The sequence below is a fragment of the Triturus cristatus genome, chromosome 10, assembly GCF_964204655.1.
Source record: "Triturus cristatus chromosome 10, aTriCri1.1, whole genome shotgun sequence".
Classification (NCBI taxonomy): domain Eukaryota; kingdom Metazoa; phylum Chordata; class Amphibia; order Caudata; family Salamandridae; genus Triturus; species Triturus cristatus.
In genome coordinates this window covers 847,024,515-847,045,180 of record NC_140593.1, presented here as the reverse complement: position 1 = coordinate 847,045,180, position 20,666 = coordinate 847,024,515, and the positions used below count along the sequence as shown (strand labels likewise).

General features: G+C 47.2%; 28 non-coding genes across 28 annotated transcripts; all 28 read right to left on the bottom strand.

Moving 5' to 3' along the window:
• Nucleotides 1-26: 26 nt before the first annotated feature.
• TRNAV-UAC (transfer RNA valine (anticodon UAC)) lies at nucleotides 27-99 on the bottom strand. Its single transcript has one exon. It is a non-coding gene; the product is annotated as a tRNA-Val (tRNA).
• Nucleotides 100-1,493: 1,394 nt separating this feature from the next.
• Nucleotides 1,494-1,605, bottom strand: TRNAL-CAA (transfer RNA leucine (anticodon CAA)). Its single transcript has 2 exons — nucleotides 1,568-1,605; nucleotides 1,494-1,539 (listed from the first exon to the last, which is right to left on the bottom strand). It is a non-coding gene; the product is annotated as a tRNA-Leu (tRNA).
• Nucleotides 1,606-1,893: 288 nt separating this feature from the next.
• TRNAV-AAC (transfer RNA valine (anticodon AAC)) lies at nucleotides 1,894-1,966 on the bottom strand. Its single transcript has one exon. It is a non-coding gene; the product is annotated as a tRNA-Val (tRNA).
• A 386-nt stretch (nucleotides 1,967-2,352) lies between these two features.
• TRNAP-AGG (transfer RNA proline (anticodon AGG)) lies at nucleotides 2,353-2,424 on the bottom strand. Its single transcript has one exon. It is a non-coding gene; the product is annotated as a tRNA-Pro (tRNA).
• Nucleotides 2,425-2,865: 441 nt separating this feature from the next.
• TRNAV-UAC (transfer RNA valine (anticodon UAC)) lies at nucleotides 2,866-2,938 on the bottom strand. Its single transcript has one exon. It is a non-coding gene; the product is annotated as a tRNA-Val (tRNA).
• Nucleotides 2,939-3,323: 385 nt separating this feature from the next.
• TRNAP-CGG (transfer RNA proline (anticodon CGG)) lies at nucleotides 3,324-3,395 on the bottom strand. The gene has a single exon. It is a non-coding gene; the product is annotated as a tRNA-Pro (tRNA).
• A 1,783-nt stretch (nucleotides 3,396-5,178) lies between these two features.
• On the bottom strand, nucleotides 5,179-5,250 carry TRNAP-AGG (transfer RNA proline (anticodon AGG)). The gene has a single exon. It is a non-coding gene; the product is annotated as a tRNA-Pro (tRNA).
• Nucleotides 5,251-5,691: 441 nt separating this feature from the next.
• Nucleotides 5,692-5,764, bottom strand: TRNAV-UAC (transfer RNA valine (anticodon UAC)). The gene has a single exon. It is a non-coding gene; the product is annotated as a tRNA-Val (tRNA).
• Nucleotides 5,765-7,158: 1,394 nt separating this feature from the next.
• On the bottom strand, nucleotides 7,159-7,270 carry TRNAL-CAA (transfer RNA leucine (anticodon CAA)). Its single transcript has 2 exons — nucleotides 7,233-7,270; nucleotides 7,159-7,204 (listed from the first exon to the last, which is right to left on the bottom strand). It is a non-coding gene; the product is annotated as a tRNA-Leu (tRNA).
• Nucleotides 7,271-7,558: 288 nt separating this feature from the next.
• TRNAV-AAC (transfer RNA valine (anticodon AAC)) lies at nucleotides 7,559-7,631 on the bottom strand. Its single transcript has one exon. It is a non-coding gene; the product is annotated as a tRNA-Val (tRNA).
• Nucleotides 7,632-8,017: 386 nt separating this feature from the next.
• On the bottom strand, nucleotides 8,018-8,089 carry TRNAP-AGG (transfer RNA proline (anticodon AGG)). The gene has a single exon. It is a non-coding gene; the product is annotated as a tRNA-Pro (tRNA).
• Nucleotides 8,090-8,530: 441 nt separating this feature from the next.
• On the bottom strand, nucleotides 8,531-8,603 carry TRNAV-UAC (transfer RNA valine (anticodon UAC)). Its single transcript has one exon. It is a non-coding gene; the product is annotated as a tRNA-Val (tRNA).
• A 385-nt stretch (nucleotides 8,604-8,988) lies between these two features.
• TRNAP-CGG (transfer RNA proline (anticodon CGG)) lies at nucleotides 8,989-9,060 on the bottom strand. Its single transcript has one exon. It is a non-coding gene; the product is annotated as a tRNA-Pro (tRNA).
• A 1,783-nt stretch (nucleotides 9,061-10,843) lies between these two features.
• On the bottom strand, nucleotides 10,844-10,915 carry TRNAP-AGG (transfer RNA proline (anticodon AGG)). Its single transcript has one exon. It is a non-coding gene; the product is annotated as a tRNA-Pro (tRNA).
• A 441-nt stretch (nucleotides 10,916-11,356) lies between these two features.
• On the bottom strand, nucleotides 11,357-11,429 carry TRNAV-UAC (transfer RNA valine (anticodon UAC)). Its single transcript has one exon. It is a non-coding gene; the product is annotated as a tRNA-Val (tRNA).
• A 1,394-nt stretch (nucleotides 11,430-12,823) lies between these two features.
• TRNAL-CAA (transfer RNA leucine (anticodon CAA)) lies at nucleotides 12,824-12,935 on the bottom strand. Its single transcript has 2 exons — nucleotides 12,898-12,935; nucleotides 12,824-12,869 (listed from the first exon to the last, which is right to left on the bottom strand). It is a non-coding gene; the product is annotated as a tRNA-Leu (tRNA).
• Nucleotides 12,936-13,223: 288 nt separating this feature from the next.
• On the bottom strand, nucleotides 13,224-13,296 carry TRNAV-AAC (transfer RNA valine (anticodon AAC)). Its single transcript has one exon. It is a non-coding gene; the product is annotated as a tRNA-Val (tRNA).
• A 386-nt stretch (nucleotides 13,297-13,682) lies between these two features.
• On the bottom strand, nucleotides 13,683-13,754 carry TRNAP-AGG (transfer RNA proline (anticodon AGG)). Its single transcript has one exon. It is a non-coding gene; the product is annotated as a tRNA-Pro (tRNA).
• Nucleotides 13,755-14,195: 441 nt separating this feature from the next.
• On the bottom strand, nucleotides 14,196-14,268 carry TRNAV-UAC (transfer RNA valine (anticodon UAC)). The gene has a single exon. It is a non-coding gene; the product is annotated as a tRNA-Val (tRNA).
• Nucleotides 14,269-14,653: 385 nt separating this feature from the next.
• Nucleotides 14,654-14,725, bottom strand: TRNAP-CGG (transfer RNA proline (anticodon CGG)). Its single transcript has one exon. It is a non-coding gene; the product is annotated as a tRNA-Pro (tRNA).
• A 1,783-nt stretch (nucleotides 14,726-16,508) lies between these two features.
• TRNAP-AGG (transfer RNA proline (anticodon AGG)) lies at nucleotides 16,509-16,580 on the bottom strand. The gene has a single exon. It is a non-coding gene; the product is annotated as a tRNA-Pro (tRNA).
• A 441-nt stretch (nucleotides 16,581-17,021) lies between these two features.
• TRNAV-UAC (transfer RNA valine (anticodon UAC)) lies at nucleotides 17,022-17,094 on the bottom strand. The gene has a single exon. It is a non-coding gene; the product is annotated as a tRNA-Val (tRNA).
• Nucleotides 17,095-17,479: 385 nt separating this feature from the next.
• TRNAP-CGG (transfer RNA proline (anticodon CGG)) lies at nucleotides 17,480-17,551 on the bottom strand. Its single transcript has one exon. It is a non-coding gene; the product is annotated as a tRNA-Pro (tRNA).
• Nucleotides 17,552-18,488: 937 nt separating this feature from the next.
• Nucleotides 18,489-18,600, bottom strand: TRNAL-CAA (transfer RNA leucine (anticodon CAA)). Its single transcript has 2 exons — nucleotides 18,563-18,600; nucleotides 18,489-18,534 (listed from the first exon to the last, which is right to left on the bottom strand). It is a non-coding gene; the product is annotated as a tRNA-Leu (tRNA).
• A 288-nt stretch (nucleotides 18,601-18,888) lies between these two features.
• TRNAV-AAC (transfer RNA valine (anticodon AAC)) lies at nucleotides 18,889-18,961 on the bottom strand. The gene has a single exon. It is a non-coding gene; the product is annotated as a tRNA-Val (tRNA).
• Nucleotides 18,962-19,347: 386 nt separating this feature from the next.
• Nucleotides 19,348-19,419, bottom strand: TRNAP-AGG (transfer RNA proline (anticodon AGG)). The gene has a single exon. It is a non-coding gene; the product is annotated as a tRNA-Pro (tRNA).
• Nucleotides 19,420-19,860: 441 nt separating this feature from the next.
• Nucleotides 19,861-19,933, bottom strand: TRNAV-UAC (transfer RNA valine (anticodon UAC)). Its single transcript has one exon. It is a non-coding gene; the product is annotated as a tRNA-Val (tRNA).
• Nucleotides 19,934-20,318: 385 nt separating this feature from the next.
• On the bottom strand, nucleotides 20,319-20,390 carry TRNAP-CGG (transfer RNA proline (anticodon CGG)). The gene has a single exon. It is a non-coding gene; the product is annotated as a tRNA-Pro (tRNA).
• Nucleotides 20,391-20,666: the final 276 nt, after the last annotated feature.

Below are 20,666 nucleotides of genomic sequence, written 5' to 3'. Positions count from 1 at the left end.
AAACTGTGTGAAAAACAGAAAGCTGCTGTTTCTGCCCGGTCTCGAACCAGGGACCTTTCGCGTGTAAAGCGAACGTGATAACCACTACACTACAGAAACAGACACGCTTGCACGAATCTTCTTGGCATGTAGTGGGCTGGAATGCACAGACCAAGGGCCAATGTCCATGAAGCTCAAAGTTGGACCCTCCTTACCCGATCTCTTTCTTTGGAAGAAAGGAACGAGGACCACTTTTATTCCAAAAGGCGATTTTAAAACCATACCTGAAATCACACTAGAAAAACACTTTGCATTTAATTTTCCTACACTGATGGTCCACCCCAGAAAAGCAGTTGCAAAGAAGTCCGGCACTGAAATTCTATACGCCAAAAGTGGGAAATAGCGTAGAGGGAAAGGAACTTTCTCACCATACACGGCGTCTTATAGCATTGAAAAGAAGAAATGGCCCTATATAATAAGCAGCCTAAAAATAATTCCACAGCATGGGCTCGTCCGGGATTTGAACCCGGGACCTCACGCACCCGAAGCGAGAATCATACCCCTAGACCAACGAGCCTGATTCCCCAGTCGGCATTTTAAGCAATTTCTGATGCGTATTTCAGAAACAAAGCAGGGCTATTTGGCTGCTCTCTCTCTATGTGAACCACACAAAGTCATGTTTTCTCTCAAGGTGTTGTTTTTTTCACTCTTGCAAGGAAGGGATCAGTCGATATCCTAGCTGCCAGAGAGCAGAAAAAAGGCGCTGATGAGAACTGCAGGCACTTTCTGGCACTTGTACTCCTCTGCAAGTCCTGGACACTTACCCCATAGACTTCCACCCCAGATGCAAGGGAGGGCCTGCCAATTCTTGCTCCTAAGACAGAGGCATTTGATTCTTGGATTCAAACACGCTCACTCAGCGCTCGATCAGGCTCGATCAGGCGAGATTTATATGAGTGGCTCGCAGGACTGAAACACTCACCTGGGAGCCCCAGGGTGGCTGAATTCCCAGTATGGCCATTGTTGGGCAAATCACCTCCTTTCCTCCTGCCTCAATCTAGAATTGGCTGCAAATCACAAGATAGAGTTCAATGTCCGTGTGTACTGCCTACTCCCAGCTACCTCTCTGTCTTCCTTATGTAAATTAAAATTCGCAAGGGGGGACCAATGACAATCTGCTCCTCCCACATAACCAGGAAGCCCTGTTGAACATGTCTGCCTGTGTTGTTGCAGGGACAGTGCCTTCTCCGCCCAAAAGGTGGCAGGAGAGCCTCACAACAAAGATGGGATCAACTGCTTAATGAGAAACCAGCACGGCAGTTTGTGTGATGGAGTGCAAATTTAACGGAAGGTGTGCCTGAGGTGTCCCTTCCAGGAATACATGGAATTGTGATTGAGGGACCAGCCTGATCGTTGGTGGATTTCTCGTCATATGTTACAGGTCCGTGCAAAGATTGTGGTGTGTGGGGAATGCACTGCAAAAAACAGGACGATTTAAGGGTGTAAAAGAAACCTGTCAGAAGTGGGATTTGAACCCACGCCTCCATGAGGAGACCAGAAGTCTCAGTTGCACTGAAGATCAAGCTCTCTTGAGTCTGGCGCCTTAGACCACTCGGCCATCCTGACAGCCCTGGGTGTGCACAGATCTGACTCTTCTGACTGCACCTGCCAATGTTTGCACTTACAACGTTCACAGCAATGTCACAAGTGTAAAGACCCCACAATACAACATGGCATGACAAAAAAAAAGCTAGGCACAAGAGCGACCACTGATGGATGCGGATTAATTTGTTTCGTCTTGCAAAAGTAAAGGAAGTTTCCCACGGCTCGCTGGGTTCAAGGACCGCCTCTTCTTAAGCTTGCATTGAGATAATAAGGTTTTAGAGGGTGCACATAAAAGCAGCTCATGCACAGTGTTTCTGCCCGGTCTCGATCCGGGGACCTTTCGCGTGTTAGGCGAACGTGATGACCACTACACTACAGAAACTCACTTGCTGTGTTTTACTGTTAGAGCAAGGTTCCTCTCAAGGATTCTCTCTACTTCTATTCTGCTGTATCAGCAGCCACTCAGAAAGCGAGGAGCAAGTGTGAAAACTGCAGAGATATCAGCCAACATGCTTGCAATTAGACGTATTAAAAATTGACTTATGCAGGCATCGACAGACAAATATCTGATGCCTAAATGCCAGCAAGTACACCTTGGGAAAGCATCACCTGGGACACACACAGACTAAGCATGAAGGCAGAAAAAGCATGGTGATCCATGTTTCTTCTGAGGTTCAAAATATTTTGTGCAACAATGCGGCGAGTGTAATGAGAAATAGTCAGGCATTGTGAGTTTTGAGTAGGATTCGTATGTTTACCTCTGAAAAAGGGCTCGTCCGGGATTTGAACCCGGGACCTCTCGCACCCTAAGCGAGAATCATACCCCTAGACCAACGAGCCGAGGCACACAAGAGTCGCCTTTCGCACCGGCTCCGGGGGTTATTGGCAGCGAGTTAGTGAATGCTTCACCCAAAGCAAGCAACTGCACATGCTGCTCTCTTCTGCAATATGGTTGCTGTCTTTTCCATGGCCGTCATCGAACAAGAAATGAAAATGCCTCTATCCTTCAGACATTTTGTTTGTTCTAGGTGTATGCTCTCGGTGAGGTCAATAAAACCATTTCTGCTCTCATGCCTTGCTTTCATGAAGTAGGCCCAACCTTCAGTACACAAGGACGTGCAAACGAATAGCGCAAACTATCGTCACTTCTCTTTTTGAGCTGTCACTGATGCCCCTGGAGCACAGTACATCACGCTGGTGAGGGATAGACAGCTTCCATTATCTCAGCTTTCCTATAAGTTGAGAGAGTAAATGCAAACTGTGTGAAAAACAGAAAGCTGCTGTTTCTGCCCGGTCTCGAACCAGGGACCTTTCGCGTGTAAAGCGAACGTGATAACCACTACACTACAGAAACAGACACGCTTGCACGAATCTTCTTGGCATGTAGTGGGCTGGAATGCACAGACCAAGGGCCAATGTCCATGAAGCTCAAAGTTGGACCCTCCTTACCCGATCTCTTTCTTTGGAAGAAAGGAACGAGGACCACTTTTATTCCAAAAGGCGATTTTAAAACCATACCTGAAATCACACTAGAAAAACACTTTGCATTTAATTTTCCTACACTGATGGTCCACCCCAGAAAAGCAGTTGCAAAGAAGTCCGGCACTGAAATTCTATACGCCAAAAGTGGGAAATAGCGTAGAGGGAAAGGAACTTTCTCACCATACACGGCGTCTTATAGCATTGAAAAGAAGAAATGGCCCTATATAATAAGCAGCCTAAAAATAATTCCACAGCATGGGCTCGTCCGGGATTTGAACCCGGGACCTCTCGCACCCGAAGCGAGAATCATACCCCTAGACCAACGAGCCTGATTCCCCAGTCGGCATTTTAAGCAATTTCTGATGCGTCTTTCAGAAACAAAGCAGGGCTATTTGGCTGCTCTCTCTCTATGTGAACCACACAAAGTCATGTTTTCTCTCAAGGTGTTGTTTTTTTCACTCTTGCAAGGAAGGGATCAGTCGATATCCTAGCTGCCAGAGAGCAGAAAAAAGGCGCTGATGAGAACTGCAGGCACTTTCTGGCACTTGTACTCCTCTGCAAGTCCTGGACACTTACCCCATAGACTTCCACCCCAGATGCAAGGGAGGGCCTGCCAATTCTTCCTCCTAAGACAGAGGCATTTGATTCTTGGATTCAAACACGCTCACTCAGCGCTCGATCAGGCTCGATCAGGCGAGATTTATATGAGTGGCTCGCAGGACTGAAACACTCACCTGGGAGCCCCAGGGTGGCTGAATTCCCAGTATGGCCATTGTTGGGCAAATCACCTCCTTTCCTCCTGCCTCAATCTAGAATTGGCTGCAAATCACAAGATAGAGTTCAATGTCCGTGTGTACTGCCTACTCCCAGCTACCTCTCTGTCTTCCTTATGTAAATTAAAATTCGCAAGGGGGGACCAATGACAATCTGCTCCTCCCACATAACCAGGAAGCCCTGTTGAACATGTCTGCCTGTGTTGTTGCAGGGACAGTGCCTTCTCCGCCCAAAAGGTGGCAGGAGAGCCTCACAACAAAGATGGGATCAACTGCTTAATGAGAAACCAGCACGGCAGTTTGTGTGATGGAGTGCAAATTTAACGGAAGGTGTGCCTGAGGTGTCCCTTCCAGGAATACATGGAATTGTGATTGAGGGACCAGCCTGATCGTTGGTGGATTTCTCGTCATATGTTACAGGTCCGTGCAAAGATTGTGGTGTGTGGGGAATGCACTGCAAAAAACAGGACGATTTAAGGGTGTAAAAGAAACCTGTCAGAAGTGGGATTTGAACCCACGCCTCCATGAGGAGACCAGAAGTCTCAGTTGCACTGAAGATCAAGCTCTCTTGAATCTGGCGCCTTAGACCACTCGGCCATCCTGACAGCCCTGGGTGTGCACAGATCTGACTCTACTGACTGCACCTGCCAATGTTTGCACTTACAACGTTCACAGCAATGTCACAAGTGTAAAGACCCCACAATACAACATGGCATGACAAAAAAAAAGCTAGGCACAAGAGCGACCACTGATGGATGCGGATTAATTTGTTTCGTCTTGCAAAAGTAAAGGAAGTTTCCCACGGCTCGCTGGGTTCAAGGACCGCCTCTTCTTAAGCTTGCATTGAGATAATAAGGTTTTAGAGGGTGCACATAAAAGCAGCTCATGCACAGTCTCGAACCGGGGACCTTTCGCGTGTTAGGCGAACGTGATGACCACTACACTACAGAAACTCACTTGCTGTGTTTTACTGTTAGAGCAAGGTTCCTCTCAAGGATTCTCTCTACTTCTATTCTGCTGTATCAGCAGCCACTCAGAAAGCGAGGAGCAAGTGTGAAAACTGCAGAGATATCAGCCAACATGCTTGCAATTAGACGTATTAAAAATTGACTTATGCAGGCATCGACAGACAAATATCTGATGCCTAAATGCCAGCAAGTACACCTTGGGAAAGCATCACCTGGGACACACACAGACTAAGCATGAAGGCAGAAAAAGCATGGTGATCCATGTTTCTTCTGAGGTTCAAAATATTTTGTGCAACAATGCGGCGAGTGTAATGAGAAATAGTCAGGCATTGTGAGTTTTGAGTAGGATTCGTATGTTTACCTCTGAAAAAGGGCTCGTCCGGGATTTGAACCCGGGACCTCTCGCACCCTAAGCGAGAATCATACCCCTAGACCAACGAGCCGAGGGACACAAGAGTCGCCTTTCGCACCGGCTCCGGGGGTTATTGGCAGCGAGTTAGTGAATGCTTCACCCAAAGCAAGCAACTGCACATGCTGCTCTCTTCTGCAATATGGTTGCTGTCTTTTCCATGGCCGTCATCGAACAAGAAATGAAAATGCCTCTATCCTTCAGACATTTTGTTTGTTCTAGGTGTATGCTCTCGGTGAGGTCAATAAAACCATTTCTGCTCTCATGCCTTGCTTTCATGAAGTAGGCCCAACCTTCAGTACACAAGGACGTGCAAACGAATAGCGCAAACTATCGTCACTTCTCTTTTTGAGCTGTCACTGATGCCCCTGGAGCACAGTACATCACGCTGGTGAGGGATAGACAGCTTCCATTATCTCAGCTTTCCTATAAGTTGAGAAAGTAAATGCAAACTGTGTGAAAAACAGAAAGCTGCTGTTTCTGCCCGGTCTCGAACCAGGGACCTTTCGCGTGTAAAGCGAACGTGATAACCACTACACTACAGAAACAGACACGCTTGCACGAATCTTCTTGGCATGTAGTGGGCTGGAATGCACAGACCAAGGGCCAATGTCCATGAAGCTCAAAGTTGGACCCTCCTTACCCGATCTCTTTCTTTGGAAGAAAGGAACGAGGACCACTTTTATTCCAAAAGGCGATTTTAAAACCATACCTGAAATCACACTAGAAAAACACTTTGCATTTAATTTTCCTACACTGATGGTCCACCCCAGAAAAGCAGTTGCAAAGAAGTCCGGCACTGAAATTCTATACGCCAAAAGTGGGAAATAGCGTAGAGGGAAAGGAACTTTCTCACCATACACGGCGTCTTATAGCATTGAAAAGAAGAAATGGCCCTATATAATAAGCAGCCTAAAAATAATTCCACAGCATGGGCTCGTCCGGGATTTGAACCCGGGACCTCACGCACCCGAAGCGAGAATCATACCCCTAGACCAACGAGCCTGATTCCCCAGTCGGCATTTTAAGCAATTTCTGATGCGTATTTCAGAAACAAAGCAGGGCTATTTGGCTGCTCTCTCTCTATGTGAACCACACAAAGTCATGTTTTCTCTCAAGGTGTTGTTTTTTTCACTCTTGCAAGGAAGGGATCAGTCGATATCCTAGCTGCCAGAGAGCAGAAAAAAGGCGCTGATGAGAACTGCAGGCACTTTCTGGCACTTGTACTCCTCTGCAAGTCCTGGACACTTACCCCATAGACTTCCACCCCAGATGCAAGGGAGGGCCTGCCAATTCTTGCTCCTAAGACAGAGGCATTTGATTCTTGGATTCAAACACGCTCACTCAGCGCTCGATCAGGCTCGATCAGGCGAGATTTATATGAGTGGCTCGCAGGACTGAAACACTCACCTGGGAGCCCCAGGGTGGCTGAATTCCCAGTATGGCCATTGTTGGGCAAATCACCTCCTTTCCTCCTGCCTCAATCTAGAATTGGCTGCAAATCACAAGATAGAGTTCAATGTCCGTGTGTACTGCCTACTCCCAGCTACCTCTCTGTCTTCCTTATGTAAATTAAAATTCGCAAGGGGGGACCAATGACAATCTGCTCCTCCCACATAACCAGGAAGCCCTGTTGAACATGTCTGCCTGTGTTGTTGCAGGGACAGTGCCTTCTCCGCCCAAAAGGTGGCAGGAGAGCCTCACAACAAAGATGGGATCAACTGCTTAATGAGAAACCAGCACGGCAGTTTGTGTGATGGAGTGCAAATTTAACGGAAGGTGTGCCTGAGGTGTCCCTTCCAGGAATACATGGAATTGTGATTGAGGGACCAGCCTGATCGTTGGTGGATTTCTCGTCATATGTTACAGGTCCGTGCAAAGATTGTGGTGTGTGGGGAATGCACTGCAAAAAACAGGACGATTTAAGGGTGTAAAAGAAACCTGTCAGAAGTGGGATTTGAACCCACGCCTCCATGAGGAGACCAGAAGTCTCAGTTGCACTGAAGATCAAGCTCTCTTGAGTCTGGCGCCTTAGACCACTCGGCCATCCTGACAGCCCTGGGTGTGCACAGATCTGACTCTTCTGACTGCACCTGCCAATGTTTGCACTTACAACGTTCACAGCAATGTCACAAGTGTAAAGACCCCACAATACAACATGGCATGACAAAAAAAAAGCTAGGCACAAGAGCGACCACTGATGGATGCGGATTAATTTGTTTCGTCTTGCAAAAGTAAAGGAAGTTTCCCACGGCTCGCTGGGTTCAAGGACCGCCTCTTCTTAAGCTTGCATTGAGATAATAAGGTTTTAGAGGGTGCACATAAAAGCAGCTCATGCACAGTGTTTCTGCCCGGTCTCGATCCGGGGACCTTTCGCGTGTTAGGCGAACGTGATGACCACTACACTACAGAAACTCACTTGCTGTGTTTTACTGTTAGAGCAAGGTTCCTCTCAAGGATTCTCTCTACTTCTATTCTGCTGTATCAGCAGCCACTCAGAAAGCGAGGAGCAAGTGTGAAAACTGCAGAGATATCAGCCAACATGCTTGCAATTAGACGTATTAAAAATTGACTTATGCAGGCATCGACAGACAAATATCTGATGCCTAAATGCCAGCAAGTACACCTTGGGAAAGCATCACCTGGGACACACACAGACTAAGCATGAAGGCAGAAAAAGCATGGTGATCCATGTTTCTTCTGAGGTTCAAAATATTTTGTGCAACAATGCGGCGAGTGTAATGAGAAATAGTCAGGCATTGTGAGTTTTGAGTAGGATTCGTATGTTTACCTCTGAAAAAGGGCTCGTCCGGGATTTGAACCCGGGACCTCTCGCACCCTAAGCGAGAATCATACCCCTAGACCAACGAGCCGAGGCACACAAGAGTCGCCTTTCGCACCGGCTCCGGGGGTTATTGGCAGCGAGTTAGTGAATGCTTCACCCAAAGCAAGCAACTGCACATGCTGCTCTCTTCTGCAATATGGTTGCTGTCTTTTCCATGGCCGTCATCGAACAAGAAATGAAAATGCCTCTATCCTTCAGACATTTTGTTTGTTCTAGGTGTATGCTCTCGGTGAGGTCAATAAAACCATTTCTGCTCTCATGCCTTGCTTTCATGAAGTAGGCCCAACCTTCAGTACACAAGGACGTGCAAACGAATAGCGCAAACTATCGTCACTTCTCTTTTTGAGCTGTCACTGATGCCCCTGGAGCACAGTACATCACGCTGGTGAGGGATAGACAGCTTCCATTATCTCAGCTTTCCTATAAGTTGAGAGAGTAAATGCAAACTGTGTGAAAAACAGAAAGCTGCTGTTTCTGCCCGGTCTCGAACCAGGGACCTTTCGCGTGTAAAGCGAACGTGATAACCACTACACTACAGAAACAGACACGCTTGCACGAATCTTCTTGGCATGTAGTGGGCTGGAATGCACAGACCAAGGGCCAATGTCCATGAAGCTCAAAGTTGGACCCTCCTTACCCGATCTCTTTCTTTGGAAGAAAGGAACGAGGACCACTTTTATTCCAAAAGGCGATTTTAAAACCATACCTGAAATCACACTAGAAAAACACTTTGCATTTAATTTTCCTACACTGATGGTCCACCCCAGAAAAGCAGTTGCAAAGAAGTCCGGCACTGAAATTCTATACGCCAAAAGTGGGAAATAGCGTAGAGGGAAAGGAACTTTCTCACCATACACGGCGTCTTATAGCATTGAAAAGAAGAAATGGCCCTATATAATAAGCAGCCTAAAAATAATTCCACAGCATGGGCTCGTCCGGGATTTGAACCCGGGACCTCTCGCACCCGAAGCGAGAATCATACCCCTAGACCAACGAGCCTGATTCCCCAGTCGGCATTTTAAGCAATTTCTGATGCGTCTTTCAGAAACAAAGCAGGGCTATTTGGCTGCTCTCTCTCTATGTGAACCACACAAAGTCATGTTTTCTCTCAAGGTGTTGTTTTTTTCACTCTTGCAAGGAAGGGATCAGTCGATATCCTAGCTGCCAGAGAGCAGAAAAAAGGCGCTGATGAGAACTGCAGGCACTTTCTGGCACTTGTACTCCTCTGCAAGTCCTGGACACTTACCCCATAGACTTCCACCCCAGATGCAAGGGAGGGCCTGCCAATTCTTCCTCCTAAGACAGAGGCATTTGATTCTTGGATTCAAACACGCTCACTCAGCGCTCGATCAGGCTCGATCAGGCGAGATTTATATGAGTGGCTCGCAGGACTGAAACACTCACCTGGGAGCCCCAGGGTGGCTGAATTCCCAGTATGGCCATTGTTGGGCAAATCACCTCCTTTCCTCCTGCCTCAATCTAGAATTGGCTGCAAATCACAAGATAGAGTTCAATGTCCGTGTGTACTGCCTACTCCCAGCTACCTCTCTGTCTTCCTTATGTAAATTAAAATTCGCAAGGGGGGACCAATGACAATCTGCTCCTCCCACATAACCAGGAAGCCCTGTTGAACATGTCTGCCTGTGTTGTTGCAGGGACAGTGCCTTCTCCGCCCAAAAGGTGGCAGGAGAGCCTCACAACAAAGATGGGATCAACTGCTTAATGAGAAACCAGCACGGCAGTTTGTGTGATGGAGTGCAAATTTAACGGAAGGTGTGCCTGAGGTGTCCCTTCCAGGAATACATGGAATTGTGATTGAGGGACCAGCCTGATCGTTGGTGGATTTCTCGTCATATGTTACAGGTCCGTGCAAAGATTGTGGTGTGTGGGGAATGCACTGCAAAAAACAGGACGATTTAAGGGTGTAAAAGAAACCTGTCAGAAGTGGGATTTGAACCCACGCCTCCATGAGGAGACCAGAAGTCTCAGTTGCACTGAAGATCAAGCTCTCTTGAATCTGGCGCCTTAGACCACTCGGCCATCCTGACAGCCCTGGGTGTGCACAGATCTGACTCTACTGACTGCACCTGCCAATGTTTGCACTTACAACGTTCACAGCAATGTCACAAGTGTAAAGACCCCACAATACAACATGGCATGACAAAAAAAAAGCTAGGCACAAGAGCGACCACTGATGGATGCGGATTAATTTGTTTCGTCTTGCAAAAGTAAAGGAAGTTTCCCACGGCTCGCTGGGTTCAAGGACCGCCTCTTCTTAAGCTTGCATTGAGATAATAAGGTTTTAGAGGGTGCACATAAAAGCAGCTCATGCACAGTCTCGAACCGGGGACCTTTCGCGTGTTAGGCGAACGTGATGACCACTACACTACAGAAACTCACTTGCTGTGTTTTACTGTTAGAGCAAGGTTCCTCTCAAGGATTCTCTCTACTTCTATTCTGCTGTATCAGCAGCCACTCAGAAAGCGAGGAGCAAGTGTGAAAACTGCAGAGATATCAGCCAACATGCTTGCAATTAGACGTATTAAAAATTGACTTATGCAGGCATCGACAGACAAATATCTGATGCCTAAATGCCAGCAAGTACACCTTGGGAAAGCATCACCTGGGACACACACAGACTAAGCATGAAGGCAGAAAAAGCATGGTGATCCATGTTTCTTCTGAGGTTCAAAATATTTTGTGCAACAATGCGGCGAGTGTAATGAGAAATAGTCAGGCATTGTGAGTTTTGAGTAGGATTCGTATGTTTACCTCTGAAAAAGGGCTCGTCCGGGATTTGAACCCGGGACCTCTCGCACCCTAAGCGAGAATCATACCCCTAGACCAACGAGCCGAGGGACACAAGAGTCGCCTTTCGCACCGGCTCCGGGGGTTATTGGCAGCGAGTTAGTGAATGCTTCACCCAAAGCAAGCAACTGCACATGCTGCTCTCTTCTGCAATATGGTTGCTGTCTTTTCCATGGCCGTCATCGAACAAGAAATGAAAATGCCTCTATCCTTCAGACATTTTGTTTGTTCTAGGTGTATGCTCTCGGTGAGGTCAATAAAACCATTTCTGCTCTCATGCCTTGCTTTCATGAAGTAGGCCCAACCTTCAGTACACAAGGACGTGCAAACGAATAGCGCAAACTATCGTCACTTCTCTTTTTGAGCTGTCACTGATGCCCCTGGAGCACAGTACATCACGCTGGTGAGGGATAGACAGCTTCCATTATCTCAGCTTTCCTATAAGTTGAGAAAGTAAATGCAAACTGTGTGAAAAACAGAAAGCTGCTGTTTCTGCCCGGTCTCGAACCAGGGACCTTTCGCGTGTAAAGCGAACGTGATAACCACTACACTACAGAAACAGACACGCTTGCACGAATCTTCTTGGCATGTAGTGGGCTGGAATGCACAGACCAAGGGCCAATGTCCATGAAGCTCAAAGTTGGACCCTCCTTACCCGATCTCTTTCTTTGGAAGAAAGGAACGAGGACCACTTTTATTCCAAAAGGCGATTTTAAAACCATACCTGAAATCACACTAGAAAAACACTTTGCATTTAATTTTCCTACACTGATGGTCCACCCCAGAAAAGCAGTTGCAAAGAAGTCCGGCACTGAAATTCTATACGCCAAAAGTGGGAAATAGCGTAGAGGGAAAGGAACTTTCTCACCATACACGGCGTCTTATAGCATTGAAAAGAAGAAATGGCCCTATATAATAAGCAGCCTAAAAATAATTCCACAGCATGGGCTCGTCCGGGATTTGAACCCGGGACCTCACGCACCCGAAGCGAGAATCATACCCCTAGACCAACGAGCCTGATTCCCCAGTCGGCATTTTAAGCAATTTCTGATGCGTATTTCAGAAACAAAGCAGGGCTATTTGGCTGCTCTCTCTCTATGTGAACCACACAAAGTCATGTTTTCTCTCAAGGTGTTGTTTTTTTCACTCTTGCAAGGAAGGGATCAGTCGATATCCTAGCTGCCAGAGAGCAGAAAAAAGGCGCTGATGAGAACTGCAGGCACTTTCTGGCACTTGTACTCCTCTGCAAGTCCTGGACACTTACCCCATAGACTTCCACCCCAGATGCAAGGGAGGGCCTGCCAATTCTTGCTCCTAAGACAGAGGCATTTGATTCTTGGATTCAAACACGCTCACTCAGCGCTCGATCAGGCTCGATCAGGCGAGATTTATATGAGTGGCTCGCAGGACTGAAACACTCACCTGGGAGCCCCAGGGTGGCTGAATTCCCAGTATGGCCATTGTTGGGCAAATCACCTCCTTTCCTCCTGCCTCAATCTAGAATTGGCTGCAAATCACAAGATAGAGTTCAATGTCCGTGTGTACTGCCTACTCCCAGCTACCTCTCTGTCTTCCTTATGTAAATTAAAATTCGCAAGGGGGGATCAATGACAATCTGCTCCTCCCACATAACCAGGAAGCCCTGTTGAACATGTCTGCCTGTGTTGTTGCAGGGACAGTGCCTTCTCCGCCCAAAAGGTGGCAGGAGAGCCTCACAACAAAGATGGGATCAACTGCTTAATGAGAAACCAGCACGGCAGTTTGTGTGATGGAGTGCAAATTTAACGGAAGGTGTGCCTGAGGTGTCCCTTCCAGGAATACATGGAATTGTGATTGAGGGACCAGCCTGATCGTTGGTGGATTTCTCGTCATATGTTACAGGTCCGTGCAAAGATTGTGGTGTGTGGGGAATGCACTGCAAAAAACAGGACGATTTAAGGGTGTAAAAGAAACCTGTCAGAAGTGGGATTTGAACCCACGCCTCCATGAGGAGACCAGAAGTCTCAGTTGCACTGAAGATCAAGCTCTCTTGAGTCTGGCGCCTTAGACCACTCGGCCATCCTGACAGCCCTGGGTGTGCACAGATCTGACTCTTCTGACTGCACCTGCCAATGTTTGCACTTACAACGTTCACAGCAATGTCACAAGTGTAAAGACCCCACAATACAACATGGCATGACAAAAAAAAAGCTAGGCACAAGAGCGACCACTGATGGATGCGGATTAATTTGTTTCGTCTTGCAAAAGTAAAGGAAGTTTCCCACGGCTCGCTGGGTTCAAGGACCGCCTCTTCTTAAGCTTGCATTGAGATAATAAGGTTTTAGAGGGTGCACATAAAAGCAGCTCATGCACAGTGTTTCTGCCCGGTCTCGAACCGGGGACCTTTCGCGTGTTAGGCGAACGTGATGACCACTACACTACAGAAACTCACTTGCTGTGTTTTACTGTTAGAGCAAGGTTCCTCTCAAGGATTCTCTCTACTTCTATTCTGCTGTATCAGCAGCCACTCAGAAAGCGAGGAGCAAGTGTGAAAACTGCAGAGATATCAGCCAACATGCTTGCAATTAGACGTATTAAAAATTGACTTATGCAGGCATCGACAGACAAATATCTGATGCCTAAATGCCAGCAAGTACACCTTGGGAAAGCATCACCTGGGACACACACAGACTAAGCATGAAGGCAGAAAAAGCATGGTGATCCATGTTTCTTCTGAGGTTCAAAATATTTTGTGCAACAATGCGGCGAGTGTAATGAGAAATAGTCAGGCATTGTGAGTTTTGAGTAGGATTCGTATGTTTACCTCTGAAAAAGGGCTCGTCCGGGATTTGAACCCGGGACCTCTCGCACCCTAAGCGAGAATCATACCCCTAGACCAACGAGCCGAGGCACACAAGAGTCGCCTTTCGCACCGGCTCCGGGGGTTATTGGCAGCGAGTTAGTGAATGCTTCACCCAAAGCAAGCAACTGCACATGCTGCTCTCTTCTGCAATATGGTTGCTGTCTTTTCCATGGCCGTCATCGAACAAGAAATGAAAATGCCTCTATCCTTCAGACATTTTGTTTGTTCTAGGTGTATGCTCTCGGTGAGGTCAATAAAACCATTTCTGCTCTCATGCCTTGCTTTCATGAAGTAGGCCCAACCTTCAGTACACAAGGACGTGCAAACGAATAGCGCAAACTATCGTCACTTCTCTTTTTGAGCTGTCACTGATGCCCCTGGAGCACAGTACATCACGCTGGTGAGGGATAGACAGCTTCCATTATCTCAGCTTTCCTATAAGTTGAGAGAGTAAATGCAAACTGTGTGAAAAACAGAAAGCTGCTGTTTCTGCCCGGTCTCGAACCAGGGACCTTTCGCGTGTAAAGCGAACGTGATAACCACTACACTACAGAAACAGACACGCTTGCACGAATCTTCTTGGCATGTAGTGGGCTGGAATGCACAGACCAAGGGCCAATGTCCATGAAGCTCAAAGTTGGACCCTCCTTACCCGATCTCTTTCTTTGGAAGAAAGGAACGAGGACCACTTTTATTCCAAAAGGCGATTTTAAAACCATACCTGAAATCACACTAGAAAAACACTTTGCATTTAATTTTCCTACACTGATGGTCCACCCCAGAAAAGCAGTTGCAAAGAAGTCCGGCACTGAAATTCTATACGCCAAAAGTGGGAAATAGCGTAGAGGGAAAGGAACTTTCTCACCATACACGGCGTCTTATAGCATTGAAAAGAAGAAATGGCCCTATATAATAAGCAGCCTAAAAATAATTCCACAGCATGGGCTCGTCCGGGATTTGAACCCGGGACCTCTCGCACCCGAAGCGAGAATCATACCCCTAGACCAACGAGCCTGATTCCCCAGTCGGCATTTTAAGCAATTTCTGATGCGTCTTTCAGAAACAAAGCAGGGCTATTTGGCTGCTCTCTCTCTATGTGAACCACACAAAGTCATGTTTTCTCTCAAGGTGTTGTTTTTTTCACTCTTGCAAGGAAGGGATCAGTCGATATCCTAGCTGCCAGAGAGCAGAAAAAAGGCGCTGATGAGAACTGCAGGCACTTTCTGGCACTTGTACTCCTCTGCAAGTCCTGGACACTTACCCCATAGACTTCCACCCCAGATGCAAGGGAGGGCCTGCCAATTCTTCCTCCTAAGACAGAGGCATTTGATTCTTGGATTCAAACACGCTCACTCAGCGCTCGATCAGGCTCGATCAGGCGAGATTTATATGAGTGGCTCGCAGGACTGAAACACTCACCTGGGAGCCCCAGGGTGGCTGAATTCCCAGTATGGCCATTGTTGGGCAAATCACCTCCTTTCCTCCTGCCTCAATCTAGAATTGGCTGCAAATCACAAGATAGAGTTCAATGTCCGTGTGTACTGCCTACTCCCAGCTACCTCTCTGTCTTCCTTATGTAAATTAAAATTCGCAAGGGGGGACCAATGACAATCTGCTCCTCCCACATAACCAGGAAGCCCTGTTGAACATGTCTGCCTGTGTTGTTGCAGGGACAGTGCCTTCTCCGCCCAAAAGGTGGCAGGAGAGCCTCACAACAAAGATGGGATCAACTGCTTAATGAGAAACCAGCACGGCAGTTTGTGTGATGGAGTGCAAATTTAACGGAAGGTGTGCCTGAGGTGTCCCTTCCAGGAATACATGGAATTGTGATTGAGGGACCAGCCTGATCGTTGGTGGATTTCTCGTCATATGTTACAGGTCCGTGCAAAGATTGTGGTGTGTGGGGAATGCACTGCAAAAAACAGGACGATTTAAGGGTGTAAAAGAAACCTGTCAGAAGTGGGATTTGAACCCACGCCTCCATGAGGAGACCAGAAGTCTCAGTTGCACTGAAGATCAAGCTCTCTTGAATCTGGCGCCTTAGACCACTCGGCCATCCTGACAGCCCTGGGTGTGCACAGATCTGACTCTACTGACTGCACCTGCCAATGTTTGCACTTACAACGTTCACAGCAATGTCACAAGTGTAAAGACCCCACAATACAACATGGCATGACAAAAAAAAAGCTAGGCACAAGAGCGACCACTGATGGATGCGGATTAATTTGTTTCGTCTTGCAAAAGTAAAGGAAGTTTCCCACGGCTCGCTGGGTTCAAGGACCGCCTCTTCTTAAGCTTGCATTGAGATAATAAGGTTTTAGAGGGTGCACATAAAAGCAGCTCATGCACAGTCTCGAACCGGGGACCTTTCGCGTGTTAGGCGAACGTGATGACCACTACACTACAGAAACTCACTTGCTGTGTTTTACTGTTAGAGCAAGGTTCCTCTCAAGGATTCTCTCTACTTCTATTCTGCTGTATCAGCAGCCACTCAGAAAGCGAGGAGCAAGTGTGAAAACTGCAGAGATATCAGCCAACATGCTTGCAATTAGACGTATTAAAAATTGACTTATGCAGGCATCGACAGACAAATATCTGATGCCTAAATGCCAGCAAGTACACCTTGGGAAAGCATCACCTGGGACACACACAGACTAAGCATGAAGGCAGAAAAAGCATGGTGATCCATGTTTCTTCTGAGGTTCAAAATATTTTGTGCAACAATGCGGCGAGTGTAATGAGAAATAGTCAGGCATTGTGAGTTTTGAGTAGGATTCGTATGTTTACCTCTGAAAAAGGGCTCATCCGGGATTTGAACCCGGGACCTCTCGCACCCTAAGCGAGAATCATACCCCTAGACCAACGAGCCGAGGCACACAAGAGTCGCCTTTCGCACCGGCTCCGGGGGTTATTGGCAGCGAGTTAGTGAATGCTTCACCCAAAGCAAGCAACTGCACATGCTGCTCTCTTCTGCAATATGGTTGCTGTCTTTTCCATGGCCGTCATCGAACAAGAAATGAAAATGCCTCTATCCTTCAGACATTTTGTTTGTTCTAGGTGTATGCTCTCGGTGAGGTCAATAAAACCATTTCTGCTCTCATGCCTTGCTTTCATGAAGTAGGCCCAACCTTCAGTACACAAGGACGTGCAAACGAATAGCGCAAACTATCGTCACTTCTCTTTTTGAGCTGTCACTGATGCCCCTGGAGCACAGTACATCACGCTGGTGAGGGATAGACAGCTTCCATTATCTCAGCTTTCCTATAAGTTGAGAGAGTAAATGCAAACTGTGTGAAAAACAGAAAGCTGCTGTTTCTGCCCGGTCTCGAACCAGGGACCTTTCGCGTGTAAAGCGAACGTGATAACCACTACACTACAGAAACAGACACGCTTGCACGAATCTTCTTGGCATGTAGTGGGCTGGAATGCACAGACCAAGGGCCAATGTCCATGAAGCTCAAAGTTGGACCCTCCTTACCCGATCTCTTTCTTTGGAAGAAAGGAACGAGGACCACTTTTATTCCAAAAGGCGATTTTAAAACCATACCTGAAATCACACTAGAAAAACACTTTGCATTTAATTTTCCTACACTGATGGTCCACCCCAGAAAAGCAGTTGCAAAGAAGTCCGGCACTGAAATTCTATACGCCAAAAGTGGGAAATAGCGTAGAGGGAAAGGAACTTTCTCACCATACACGGCGTCTTATAGCATTGAAAAGAAGAAATGGCCCTATATAATAAGCAGCCTAAAAATAATTCCACAGCATGGGCTCGTCCGGGATTTGAACCCGGGACCTCTCGCACCCGAAGCGAGAATCATACCCCTAGACCAACGAGCCTGATTCCCCAGTCGGCATTTTAAGCAATTTCTGATGCGTCTTTCAGAAACAAAGCAGGGCTATTTGGCTGCTCTCTCTCTATGTGAACCACACAAAGTCATGTTTTCTCTCAAGGTGTTGTTTTTTTCACTCTTGCAAGGAAGGGATCAGTCGATATCCTAGCTGCCAGAGAGCAGAAAAAAGGCGCTGATGAGAACTGCAGGCACTTTCTGGCACTTGTACTCCTCTGCAAGTCCTGGACACTTACCCCATAGACTTCCACCCCAGATGCAAGGGAGGGCCTGCCAATTCTTGCTCCTAAGACAGAGGCATTTGATTCTTGGATTCAAACACGCTCACTCAGCGCTCGATCAGGCTCGATCAGGCGAGATTTATATGAGTGGCTCGCAGGACTGAAACACTCACCTGGGAGCCCCAGGGTGGCTGAATTCCCAGTATGGCCATTGTTGGGCAAATCACCTCCTTTCCTCCTGCCTCAATCTAGAATTGGCTGCAAATCACAAGATAGAGTTCAATGTCCGTGTGTACTGCCTACTCCCAGCTACCTCTCTGTCTTCCTTATGTAAATTAAAATTCGCAAGGGGGGACCAATGACAATCTGCTCCTCCCACATAACCAGGAAGCCCTGTTGAACATGTCTGCCTGTGTTGTTGCAGGGACAGTGCCTTCTCCGCCCAAAAGGTGGCAGGAGAGCCTCACAACAAAGATGGGATCAACTGCTTAATGAGAAACCAGCACGGCAGTTTGTGTGATGGAGTGCAAATTTAACGGAAGGTGTGCCTGAGGTGTCCCTTCCAGGAATACATGGAATTGTGATTGAGGGACCAGCCTGATCGTTGGTGGATTTCTCGTCATATGTTACAGGTCCGTGCAAAGATTGTGGTGTGTGGGGAATGCACTGCAAAAAACAGGACGATTTAAGGGTGTAAAAGAAACCTGTCAGAAGTGGGATTTGAACCCACGCCTCCATGAGGAGACCAGAAGTCTCAGTTGCACTGAAGATCAAGCTCTCTTGAGTCTGGCGCCTTAGACCACTCGGCCATCCTGACAGCCCTGGGTGTGCACAGATCTGACTCTTCTGACTGCACCTGCCAATGTTTGCACTTACAACGTTCACAGCAATGTCACAAGTGTAAAGACCCCACAATACAACATGGCATGACAAAAAAAAAGCTAGGCACAAGAGCGACCACTGATGGATGCGGATTAATTTGTTTCGTCTTGCAAAAGTAAAGGAAGTTTCCCACGGCTCGCTGGGTTCAAGGACCGCCTCTTCTTAAGCTTGCATTGAGATAATAAGGTTTTAGAGGGTGCACATAAAAGCAGCTCATGCACAGTGTTTCTGCCCGGTCTCGAACCGGGGACCTTTCGCGTGTTAGGCGAACGTGATGACCACTACACTACAGAAACTCACTTGCTGTGTTTTACTGTTAGAGCAAGGTTCCTCTCAAGGATTCTCTCTACTTCTATTCTGCTGTATCAGCAGCCACTCAGAAAGCGAGGAGCAAGTGTGAAAACTGCAGAGATATCAGCCAACATGCTTGCAATTAGACGTATTAAAAATTGACTTATGCAGGCATCGACAGACAAATATCTGATGCCTAAATGCCAGCAAGTACACCTTGGGAAAGCATCACCTGGGACACACACAGACTAAGCATGAAGGCAGAAAAAGCATGGTGATCCATGTTTCTTCTGAGGTTCAAAATATTTTGTGCAACAATGCGGCGAGTGTAATGAGAAATAGTCAGGCATTGTGAGTTTTGAGTAGGATTCGTATGTTTACCTCTGAAAAAGGGCTCGTCCGGGATTTGAACCCGGGACCTCTCGCACCCTAAGCGAGAATCATACCCCTAGACCAACGAGCCGAGGCACACAAGAGTCGCCTTTCGCACCGGCTCCGGGGGTTATTGGCAGCGAGTTAGTGAATGCTTCACCCAAAGCAAGCAACTGCACATGCTGCTCTCTTCTGCAATATGGTTGCTGTCTTTTCCATGGCCGTCATCGAACAAGAAATGAAAATGCCTCTATCCTTCAGACATTTTGTTTGTTCTAGGTGTATGCTCTCGGTGAGGTCAATAAAACCATTTCTGCTCTCATGCCTTGCTTTCATGAAGTAGGCCCAACCTTCAGTACACAAGGACGTGCAAACGAATAGCGCAAACTATCGTCACTTCTCTTTTTGAGCTGTCACTGATGCCCCTGGAGCACAGTACATCACGCTGGTGAGGGATAGACAGCTTCCATTATCTCAGCTTTCCTATAAGTTGAGAGAGTAAATGCAAACTGTGTGAAAAACAGAAAGCTGCTGTTTCTGCCCGGTCTCGAACCAGGGACCTTTCGCGTGTAAAGCGAACGTGATAACCACTACACTACAGAAACAGACACGCTTGCACGAATCTTCTTGGCATGTAGTGGGCTGGAATGCACAGACCAAGGGCCAATGTCCATGAAGCTCAAAGTTGGACCCTCCTTACCCGATCTCTTTCTTTGGAAGAAAGGAACGAGGACCACTTTTATTCCAAAAGGCGATTTTAAAACCATACCTGAAATCACACTAGAAAAACACTTTGCATTTAATTTTCCTACACTGATGGTCCACCCCAGAAAAGCAGTTGCAAAGAAGTCCGGCACTGAAATTCTATACGCCAAAAGTGGGAAATAGCGTAGAGGGAAAGGAACTTTCTCACCATACACGGCGTCTTATAGCATTGAAAAGAAGAAATGGCCCTATATAATAAGCAGCCTAAAAATAATTCCACAGCATGGGCTCGTCCGGGATTTGAACCCGGGACCTCTCGCACCCGAAGCGAGAATCATACCCCTAGACCAACGAGCCTGATTCCCCAGTCGGCATTTTAAGCAATTTCTGATGCGTCTTTCAGAAACAAAGCAGGGCTATTTGGCTGCTCTCTCTCTATGTGAACCACACAAAGTCATGTTTTCTCTCAAGGTGTTGTTTTTTTCACTCTTGCAAGGAAGGGATCAGTCGATATCCTAGCTGCCAGAGAGCAGAAAAAAGGCGCTGATGAGAACTGCAGGCACTTTCTGGCACTTGTACTCCTCTGCAAGTCCTGGACACTTACCCCATAGACTTCCACCCCAGATGCAAGGG